Below are 10,954 nucleotides of genomic sequence, written 5' to 3' on the forward strand. Positions count from 1 at the left end.
TTAGGATTCTCCCTCAGGAGCACTTGCTATCATGCCATTTTATTCCTTCTTATACTTCTATGACCAAAATCCAAGACCAATCAGTACTTGATGAGCTTCAATGGAATTATCATTCCTCAAGTCCGTTCTTGCAGAAGTGGTTTTATCATCGACTTAAGATAGGTTACAATGGCAGTCATCTTATGACCATAGCTGAGCAACGCCGTATAGTCAATACACTTCAAGCTGACCCAACTTACTATAAGACCACTTCATTGCACTCTATCATCCTATCTCAAAATCTCGCCTTGCCAGGAAAGTTTGATATATCACCCATTGCTTGACAAGATTCTAATCGAAGAGGAACTACACATTGCCAGTCGCTTTATAGGATTCTCTTTGCTTGGTGATCTGATTACTTACATTTGTGGATTAGATACCAAAACACCTGACTTGGATGCTTTTGCCGAATTGGAATACAATCCAAATTTCTATGAATGGTGGATCCCAAAAATTGTAAAATACTAACTCTTTTTCCTTTTTAGTCTTAGTTTCTTTGTACATATTTTTCTTTAGCTCAAATTGTTGCACTGACAAGAGCAAAAGTCCCTCTAACTTTAGAAACAAGGCTACATCTTATGCGAGGGAAAAAAATAAAAACAAGAGGTATAAACTCAAACCCTTTCAGTCCTTGTGTGATGGTGAAATTCAAAGAAGAAAAAAGCGTAATTCTTTCTATATTTTTCCCTTGCATCCACTGCATGGTACTCTCAAAGTTTCACCAAGTGAATGCAGGAAAACGATAGGTGACAAAGCAATGCAATGAACCTCAAGATTTGAAGACAATATCATTGGCAATAGAAGCTTTCCATGAATATCCTATGCTACAACAACATTGCATTGCACTCCTTGCCATGGAAGCCCAAAAACCTTGGGAACTAGCTAGTAGCATTGCACTCCTTGGTCAAGTAGTAAATGCAAAAACTCTTAGCAGTAGCACCTCTTAACACATTATAGGTGTACTTTATTTTCTAAATCTATGGCTATGTGCCACTCCCATTTATATTTTCCAATCCCTTCAACACTTAGTTTATATTCTGCTTGTTGAGCACTTATTACCTTAGATAGAGAAGCTCATTGAAACACCTAGTGCAACATGTTAAAATCTTTCCTATCAACCTGAAATGCTCCCAACCACCAAATATATTGCTTTAATTGTATGCTAAAGAGCATTGATCTATCCATGCCTTCATCATTATCCTACCTGATTGAAGAGCCCTATTCATTAGGGTGATTTAAACTTTCTCCATTTTCTTATCCTTCATAATCTCATTTTCATCCAACTTGATAACAAAAATGGCAACCCCATTTAATATTGTATAATCTGGCCAATTAAACCTAATCATAGCTCTCTACAAAGTCTTCAGGTGGTCAAAGAATATGTTATTACAATTTTCATAATTTAGCACTCTCTTCTTTTTAAGATAGCTATCTATGATGTGAAAGATCTCACCAAGGACTTCCAAGACTCTCTGATTGATGTTGCATCTTATTTGTTAAACTAAATATGGCTTTGTAAGCAAAAACCCCATTGACCCTTTTTTTCTTGAAGGTCTCTTGCATAACTCTAAAGAGTTTAGTGTAGCTTTGTCTAGTAAACCCAACTTTATCTAGGGTACTTTGGATATTCTCTTTGTCCAAGTAAGACCTTTGCAAGAATTTTTCAACACATTGTTCCTTGGAATTTCTAAATCTTCTTGGCCAACATGTTCCCTATAACTTTGGGAGGAATGATGTTGTTGTAGACTTGCAATGCTCTCTTCATGTTCCTCATTGCTTTGTTCAAATGGAGAATGGTCTTGTTAGTTACAACAATGATGATGACACACATATAAGCATGGATTCATAATGTATTCACAAAATGAGAACTTACTTTAGACTTGATGCTCCTGAAACACAATAAAATAATATAACTAGTTAGGTGTAGTGGCAACTCAATGAGTGACCAACTATTACTATATTGCTGAGATTTTTCTCTGCCTTTCACACAACCCAAGCGTTGTTTCCTTCCATCTAGCTATATGTAGTTGGGTTCCAAGACTCCTTATTTTTCCTTCGCTCTTCTCTAATTATTTCCTCATTATATCTATTTCCTAGCATAACCATTGGTTCTCCAACTTCAAAATGTTTGAATCACCTACTAGATTCTAAGTACAAGCTAGAAGCCCTTGATGACCATTTCTAATAAACCTCAGCAATGTGAGGATCATGAAGATAATGGAGGGGTGATTCTTGTTGTAGGAACCACAGGATACAACATGTCATCAATTCATAAATTTCTACCTTGTGATCACATTGCTTCCAACATACTTGGTGTGTTATTAGATGCCTTGTTTCTTTTGCAAATAGGTTTATACTCATTATCTAGATCAATATGCATGTGGTTTGAACATTTATGATTATTCATACTTGCAATCAAGTTATAAAGAAGTGATCCATGCTTGCAATATGGATGTGGTTTATAGTCCCCCCGATACAAAAATTTTTGAAAAGGAAAAGGGAATGTTCTAAGAGAGTCAATGAAGCCTAAATGGAAGTTTCTAAGTGATGTTGAGGCATTGAAGGTGATAAGTACATGCAATACCTTCATAATGATAGACAATGAAAGTATCAAGGTACAAAAGGGCAAACATTCCCCAAGATTGTGATTTCCTTTCTATAATGTTTCTTACATCATACTTTCTCTCTCCTCAATTTCTTGCAGGGCCAAAAATTGACCTCAAATCTCCTCTAATGCCCAACATGCTAATTTCTTAACCAAGAGCCTTAATATGAAAAAATCCCTTTAAAAATCTTAAAAGAGACTCACAAATTTTAGTTTTTTATGTTTCGATTAAAATGTGAAAAGAAAAGGATTCTTAGAAAATATTTTATGGGAATAATATGAAATAGAAAAAATAAAATTTGAAAATTGGAGAGAGAATATGATTATTTTACTAATTTTCTCCCCACTTTCTTTATTCTGAGGAGAGAGAGGGGGGGCTAAAAGGCCCAAAAGAGTGTTTATTTTTTCCTAATGGTAGATGCTCTTCTAATCAACAACTATTGACCATGAAGTCTTTTTGGCTCATAAGAAGTGCCAAGTATTACACTTGCTACTAGTAAAATATGACTTTTTAATAACTTGCAACATATAAATTAACAACTCATGGACTAAATAATGCACCATAATGGCATACTCTACAAACCTTGAATTTTGTACATGAATAAGGCTCTGTCATACTTATACTTCTCCATCATGAAGAGATTGTAAGTCTAGTGAGGATAAATATACATTCAGTCTTGATATTCTTGACCCCTCATATAGTGATGCTTTTGCCTCCTTCTTCAAAGATCAACATAAGCTCATTCTCATCAACAAGATCATGTATCATTTGATCCATCTTTGGCTTGATTGGCTCATGCTTAGCCCCTATACTAGATGCCTTCTCCATGGCTATCCTCTTTGAACATTTGCGAATGACTCATCATCTCCATTTATCACATCTTACTGCCTTCAAATGTGCCTCACTGGTTGAAGGCCGTGGATCTTCATGATAACTCTTCATCATCTCCATTTATCACATCTTACTACCTTCAAATGTGCCTCACTAGTTGAAGGCCGTGGATCTTCATGATAACTCCTCAACCTATGGTTTATGGATATTTTAATTACAATCATTAATTAAATATCCATAAAGGCTTACACAATGGATAGAGGCATGACTCCACCAGAGACAAGTTAGCTTCTCATACAAGTTGATCTAACTAGGAGGTATCAAATATCCCAAAATGTCAACATTGTCATCTAATATTCATGTTGCATTGGTTGCATGTTAAGGCATTCTATGATTTTTAAATCTCTTGTTTGGAACATTGCCTTGAGCTACATCTAAAGTGGATGTTGATACACATGTGTGAGAGTAGGAAAAACTTGGTCTAAGCTAAGCTTGTTAGCCCAAGACTTTGATTTTATGAAGACTTCAAGCCTAAGTCTCCTCTAACTTATGCCTATTAATTTAAGCCATCAAGCTTAGATTAGGCATTTCTTTCCTTTTAAGTTTGTGTGAAATAGAATTTTTGAGCATGTATCCATAGCCTAGAAAAGTCATTGCATTTATTTATCTTAGGTCTAGTGCAATTCTATCGTAATAAGCATAAGCGAGGAGTTTGCTTACATGTAAATTAGTCTAACCTAACTTGGTTTCTAGCTTGTACCTAGTCTATGTATAAGCATAGCCTTGCCTAGCCCTAACCTATATCTAGCGCATGTCTACTCTAGGTATAAGTGTAGATTTTGCTTATTACAGCTATCATAAGACTTAAAAATAATTCATTCCTAATCCTTTAATATAAAAAATATTTAAATGATGTCCTAATCCTCGTTAAAAAATTAAAAAAACAATTAAATTCTAATCTTAATTCTGGACTTTTAAAAGTAATTAGATCATAATCTTAATCCTAATTACAAAGTTTTAAAAATATTAATATTATTTAATGAATTATTAGAAACTTTTGAAAAACATCAATCCTAAAACGTATATTCAAATTAACCTCCAAAAAAAATTATATTTATACTAGTTGACATTGAAGCACATGCATTAAAAACAAAAAGTCATGTGGCATACCCAATGTACGCTTGAGGAAGACATCGATATTGAAGGTGTCTTGGTTCAACCCCTTCACACCCCAAGCCTCCCTCCACTAGTATGTGCTCTTTGAGCAAGTTTAAGGTTAAGTCTAAACACCTCTATATATATATATATATATATATAGCCTTGTGTAAGATTGATGTCCACCTAGGAAGATCACAAAGTGTGAATGCAACATGTGAATCTTTCATGATTAATTTGAGCAAGGAAATGGTAGGTAGGAATGAGCTAGCCTAACTTTCACATGGGTAGTTTCAAAACTTCCCCAAAACTCACCCCTTAGTGACAAAGCTGAGGCTTGTCATCTTCACCCACGACTAATTATACTATATATATATATATAGCATTGTGTAAGATTGATATCCACCTAGGAAGATGACAAAGTGTGAATGCAACATGTGAATCTTTCCTGATTAATTTGAGCAAGGAAATGGTAGATAGGAATGAGCTAGCCTAACTTTCACATGGGTAGTTTCAAAACTTCCCCAAAACTCACCCTTTAGTGACAAAGCTAAGGCTTGTCATCTTCACCCACGACTAACTATACTTGTTGTAATCTAGGATTGTAGGTTATCTTACGTGCAAGCATGATGTATGCAAATATATAAATTAGTATTGATCTACATCAAGGAGTCACAATACATGAAACTCATGAGTTTGACCCAAGCATTTGCTAAAAGACAGATTTTTCTAAAAACAAATATCTCATACTTTTTTTCTAGGGTAATTGCTCCAAACTTACCATGTGAAGGCTTTAAAGTGGAAAAAACATTTTTCCCCTTTTGAAACACCTCATGTGACTTGGGATAGACCATAAATAGTAACTCAAACAGGATGCCAAAGCATGCCCACTAAGGCCTTAAGATGGTAGGTAGCTAGAAGATCTATACTAGCATATTGGCAAGTAGAGAACCAATATCGTTGAAGGAGAGAAAGTGCATGCCACATGCATTTTGTGAAAGGAAACTTTGAGAATACCCAAAAAAGGGTGCACAAAGAGGGGTGTGTGTGTGTGTGTGTGTGTGTGTGTGTGTGTGTGTGTGTGTGTGTGTGTGTGTGTGTGTGTGTGTGTGTGTGTGTGTGTGTGTGTGTGTGTGTGTGTGTGTGTGTGTGTGTGTGTGTGTGTGTGTGTGTGTGTGTGTGTGTGTGTGTGTGTGTGTGTGTGTGTGTGTGTGTGTGTGTGTGTGTGTGTGTGTGTGTGTGTGTGTGTGTGTGTGTTCCTCCTCCATAAACACACAAGTATATCACATATGAAAGTTGGATAATATCCACATGCCTCAAATTAGTCCAATTTTCCTTTGAGGTTCTTGTGCTAACTTTGAGTGTACATGCACATGTGTCAAGAAAAGGCCTTGATCTTTAAAGCACATGATGACAATCCAAGAGAGGATAATCGTCCTAGGGTGATTGCCATTGTAAGAGGCTAAACTAGATGAGGTTGTGCAATGCATCCAATCTTCTCCTTACAACTTACTCCATAACTTTGGACATTCTATTGTGAGTATGATTTGCTAGTTATAAATGTCATGTGTATATGCTTATCCACATTTAATGCCAAATGTATGATTATATTTTTATATTGGCTATGTTCATGTGAGAGGTAGTGAACCAGATTTTCTTTTGTTACGACGTTTATATGTGTGCAAATTATGTCAACCTAAGGTTTGTTATTCCAATCTTGTTCAATTAAGTATTTTGGTAAATGATAATATAAGTGAGCTTCAGTTACAATAGTCATGAAATGTTACACATTTTGGCTCTTCAACCAATGGATCAAAAACTAATTTTGAAATTCATTAAATTTTGTATATTTGGTACTATAATGGAGGCTCTCCTCTAATTTGAAATTTCACTTGGGAAAGAAACTTCTCAACCAATTCTATACTACAAGAGGGACACCATAAATTTCCCCTAACAAGACCTCCTTATAGCCTCGAGGATGTTACTATATGTATATCCTTTACATCACATGCATTCAAGGTCTATTTATAAATATCCTTATTTGTGAATTTTTCTTGAATAAAATATAACCCTTTCTATACAATCTGTAAATAACCCCTTTATATTACACCCTTTTGTATATAAAAAATGTATAAAAATGGTATTTTAAAAATGCCTTATTTCGAACCCACGTGATGCACACATATATTCATGAGTAACTTATCCAAGCTTATAGCTCAATCTGGTAGGGTGATAAGGCATAACCAAGGCCAATAGTAGATTGAAAATGCTAGTACTTTGAGGATAGTTTAGGAAAGGGTGGGGAATAGATTCTACCTAACTCTTGCATCTTGGCACACCCCAATACCTATGTCTCCCTTGAGTGCTCTTTCATTAGTCCATAGACCTTTTAGGGTGATGAGCCACACTAGGCATGACATCTTTGGTAGGATCCTTTGATTCCATAGGTTGTTGAAAGTGTAGTACCATTGTCTAGGCCTCCAAGAGATATGTCATCTTTCATTCAAGATATATGGATTCTCAAGAATAAAGTGATCTTTGAAAATAGATATGTTGATCCTTTCACTGGGTTAAAATTTGATGTGTCTATGCAAGTTGAATTGCATGGTGTCAAACTGCAAAAGCTCCATGACCACTTGAACCCTGAAGCTGAATGCAAGCATGGAACAGTCTTTGACATAGTGACCATTCTCTATGAAATCAAGAAGAAAGTGAACTAGCAAGGGTCACTAAATCATGGATGAACTTTAAGAGTTGTAGCAATTCAAAATTGTTCTCTAGTTATGGAAACTCACGCTCAAAAACTCCTTTTTGGAGAAGTTACACTCACTCCTTTTGTAAAGAACAACTAGCTATGATCCAAGGTCGCATAATGTTGAAAGGTGTTTCTTGTAGTAAAGCCTTTCACATAAACCCCCTTTAACACACAAGTTGTATACATACTTTTACTTTTAATACAATTTTCAAGCTTTCTGTTTTTTCTCTTTAAATCACTTGGGGGGTGCCTTTTTTTGGTGGCGCCCCTGCCCCTAGATTACAACGCTTTTTTTTTAAATGCGATATTTTTAAAAGAAAGCTATTCTTTCTTTTCAATGGATAGAAAATCAAAACAAGCTTGTGATCATCACTCCAGTGGGAGCGGGAGCCAGCGCTGGCGGCGGGAACGGCGATGGCGTCATCCGTCGATCATGGAGCCGGTATGGATGATCATCAAGGGCCAGCACCAGCAGCTGGCGCGGCGGCCAGCTGCGATAACACGCCGGTAGCCAAGGCGGCGACGACGCTGTACGAGGTGGAGGCGCGAGGGTTGAGCTACAGGGTGGCGAGGGGCCGGCGCGTGATGATGGAGGTTCTATCAGACGTGAGCTGCGTGGCTCGGCCGGGGGAGATGCTGGCGATAGCGGGGCCGAGCGGGGCGGGCAAGTCGACCCTCCTAGAGGTCCTGGCTGGCCGCCTGCGCCCGAGCAGCGGGCCGGCCACCCTTCTGGTGAACAAGGCCCCCATGGACGTGCCGGCCTTCCGGCGCGTGTCGGGCTTCATCCCTCAGGCCGACGCCCTCTTCCCGCTCCTCACCGTCCGCGAGACCCTAGCCTTCTCCGCCGCCCTGCGCCTCCCGTCGACCGGCCTGGCCCCGCCCCAGCAGGCCGCCCGCGTCTCCGCCCTCCTCGAGGAGCTCGGCCTCTCCCGCGTCGCCCACTCCCGCGTCGTGGACCTCTCCGGCGGCGAGCGCCGCCGCGTCTCCGTCGGCGTCGACGTCATCCACGACCCCTCCGTCCTCTTCCTCGACGAGCCCACCTCCGGCCTCGACAGCGCCGCCGCCGCCTCTATCGTCGACATGCTCGACTCCATGGCCTTCGCCCGCAAGCGCACCATCGTGATCAGCATCCACCAGCCGGGCTACAAAATCCTTCAGCTCATTCATAGCTTCCTTCTACTCAACCATGGTCGTGTCGTCCATCACGGCTCCCTCGGGCTCCTGGAGCGCCAATTGATAGCCGATGGGAATACGATCCCCCCTCAGGTTAACGTGCTAGAGTATACCATGGACACTCTCATGTCAGACCCCAATTTCCATGTCAGGAACCTGACTATTTGTGTTGTGAAGGATAAAAGGCCTAAAGCTAATGGCTACTGCAAGCTTCATCCTGAAGACGGATATGTCAATGTCAGCCCTATAAAAGAAAACGGTCATAGCAAGCAACCAGCCATCGTCGAAGATGATGGCTGCTGCACCTGCACTATCAAGAAATCTGGGCGCAACTCATCTAGCCTTGCAACGATCAACAAGCCAACATACGGCAACAGTCCCGTGCAGGAAGTCATGATCTTGGCACACAGGTTTGCTCTGAACATATTCAGAACAAAAGGTGTATTAACAACAAGAGCCTGCCAAGCCATAATTGCAGGAATTGGATTGGGCACTCTTTTCTATAAGGCAGGTTTCAGTGCAAGTGGCGTACACAAAAGGATGGGGTTCTTCGCATTCACTCTGACATTCCTCCTATCCACGACAGTGGAAGCCCTGCCCATCTTCTTGCAGGAGAAGCATGTCTTGATCCCGGAGACGTCTCGCGGAGCCTACCGAGTAGGTTCCTATGTCATGGCCAATGTCCTGGTCTTCCTTCCTTATCTTCTAGGTGTAGCAGTGCTGTACTCTGTGCCAGTTTACTGGCTAATTGGGCTCAGCACATCCGCATCGGCATTCGCATATTTCGTGATCATCATGTGGATGGTTCTACTGACGGCCAATTCTTTTGTGGCCTCTGTGAGTGTGTTGGTATCTGATTTCATTGTGGGCAACACTGTCATCTGTGCATTGCAGGGCACATTCTTCCTGTTCTCAGGCTTTTTCATCGCTAAGAGAGACATGCCTATGTACTGGAGGTGGATGAATTATCTTTCACTGTTCAAGTATCCTCTCGATGCTTTGCTAATCAATGAGTACACGAGCGACCAGGGTAAGTGCTTCGGGCAGTTATCTTTGACTGCTGATGAAGAGACATGCAATGTCACGAGTGAGAATGTGCTGCAAAGACTGGATCTACAGAATGCGTCAAAGTGGACTGATATGAGCATAATGCTGGCATTCATTGTAGGGTACAGGCTCATATGCTTTGCTGTGCTGAGGTATAAGGTACACAAGAGGAGGAGGTAATTAGATCAAAGGAAAGCATACATAGTCGAGACTGATAGTTCTCCAGTAGCATCAGTATATTATATCATCGAGGCGAATCAAGGCTCAAGCTATATTGCTTCGATTCCTTTACTCTGTCTTGCAAAGACAGAATTTGTTTTTCCGTAGTGTAGTCTCCTGTTTGTGATTCGTGAGTGAAATCTCTATTGAACTCGTTAGTGCGCGGTTGGCTTTTATGGTGTTTTTTATTTTATCCATTGTAGGAAGCCTTTCATGGTTTTTCTAATTCAAAGCTTGAGTGTACAGAGCTGTAGGGAGAAAATCAAGTGGTTGTTTTTCACTTGTTCTAATATCTGCTGAAGTCACTTTTAGTGTTTGTCATTTGTTACACATTAATCTATCAATCGTGGTGTAAGGTGACATTGTTTGAGGATGATACTAAGCGAACACCAATGATAGGAAGGCTTTCATCTATTTTTCTATCTATTATATTTTTTTGGGTTGTAGGTTTGGGAAGCAAACCTAATTTGAATTTGAAAAACCCTTCTTCCTATGACAACTCTCTCTCTCTCTCTCTCTCTCTCAAGCACATGAGTGCCATTGGCTACCTTAGAAGCATAAGAAACACTAACTAGGCATTCATCCTCACCTACCAATGAAATTCATCCCCTATTTTTGTCAAAAAGCAGTGTTTTTCTTACTACAACAATTAGGAAATCCACACATAAGCTTAATAGTAAATATATTATAATAAAAAATAGAAGAGAGAAAAAAAGAGTGAAAGGAGATGAAACAAAAGACCAAGGGGGAGAGAGAGAGAGAGAGAGAGAGTAGACAAAGAGGAAAGAGAGGGGAAAAGGAAAAAAGAGGAGAGAGAAAAATGTTTTAGAGAGGGAGAAAGAAGACGAAAAGGAAAGAGAAAAAGGAAGAGAAGAAAAGAGGGGAGAGAGAAAAGGAAGGAGAGAGACAGAAAGGAGACAAGATGAGACGAGAGGAGGGAGAAGAAATGAGACGTTAGAAAAAAAACAAGAGATAGAGAGAGAAGGGTCAAATAAGTAGGGGAGAAAGATAGACCATCAAAGTTTTGCTTTCCTCAGTAACTTTGTGCAATAGTTGCTACAATACAGCCTAGCATTCCTTTTGCGAAAGCTCCATCTTTTTCCTAAACCTCTTACCACTTTATTGAACC

General features: G+C 39.5%; 1 pseudogene; it reads left to right on the plus strand.

The window, feature by feature from the left end:
* Positions 1-7,759: 7,759 nt before the first annotated feature.
* LOC148017016 (ABC transporter G family member 10 pseudogene) lies at positions 7,760-10,077 on the plus strand (annotated as a pseudogene).
* The last annotated feature ends 877 nt before the right edge of the window (positions 10,078-10,954 follow it).

The sequence above is a fragment of the Lygodium microphyllum genome, chromosome 22 (assembly GCF_053477565.2).
Source record: "Lygodium microphyllum isolate KBCC chromosome 22, Lygodium_microphyllum_v1.1.10, whole genome shotgun sequence".
Taxonomy (NCBI): Eukaryota; Viridiplantae; Streptophyta; class Polypodiopsida; order Schizaeales; family Lygodiaceae; genus Lygodium; species Lygodium microphyllum.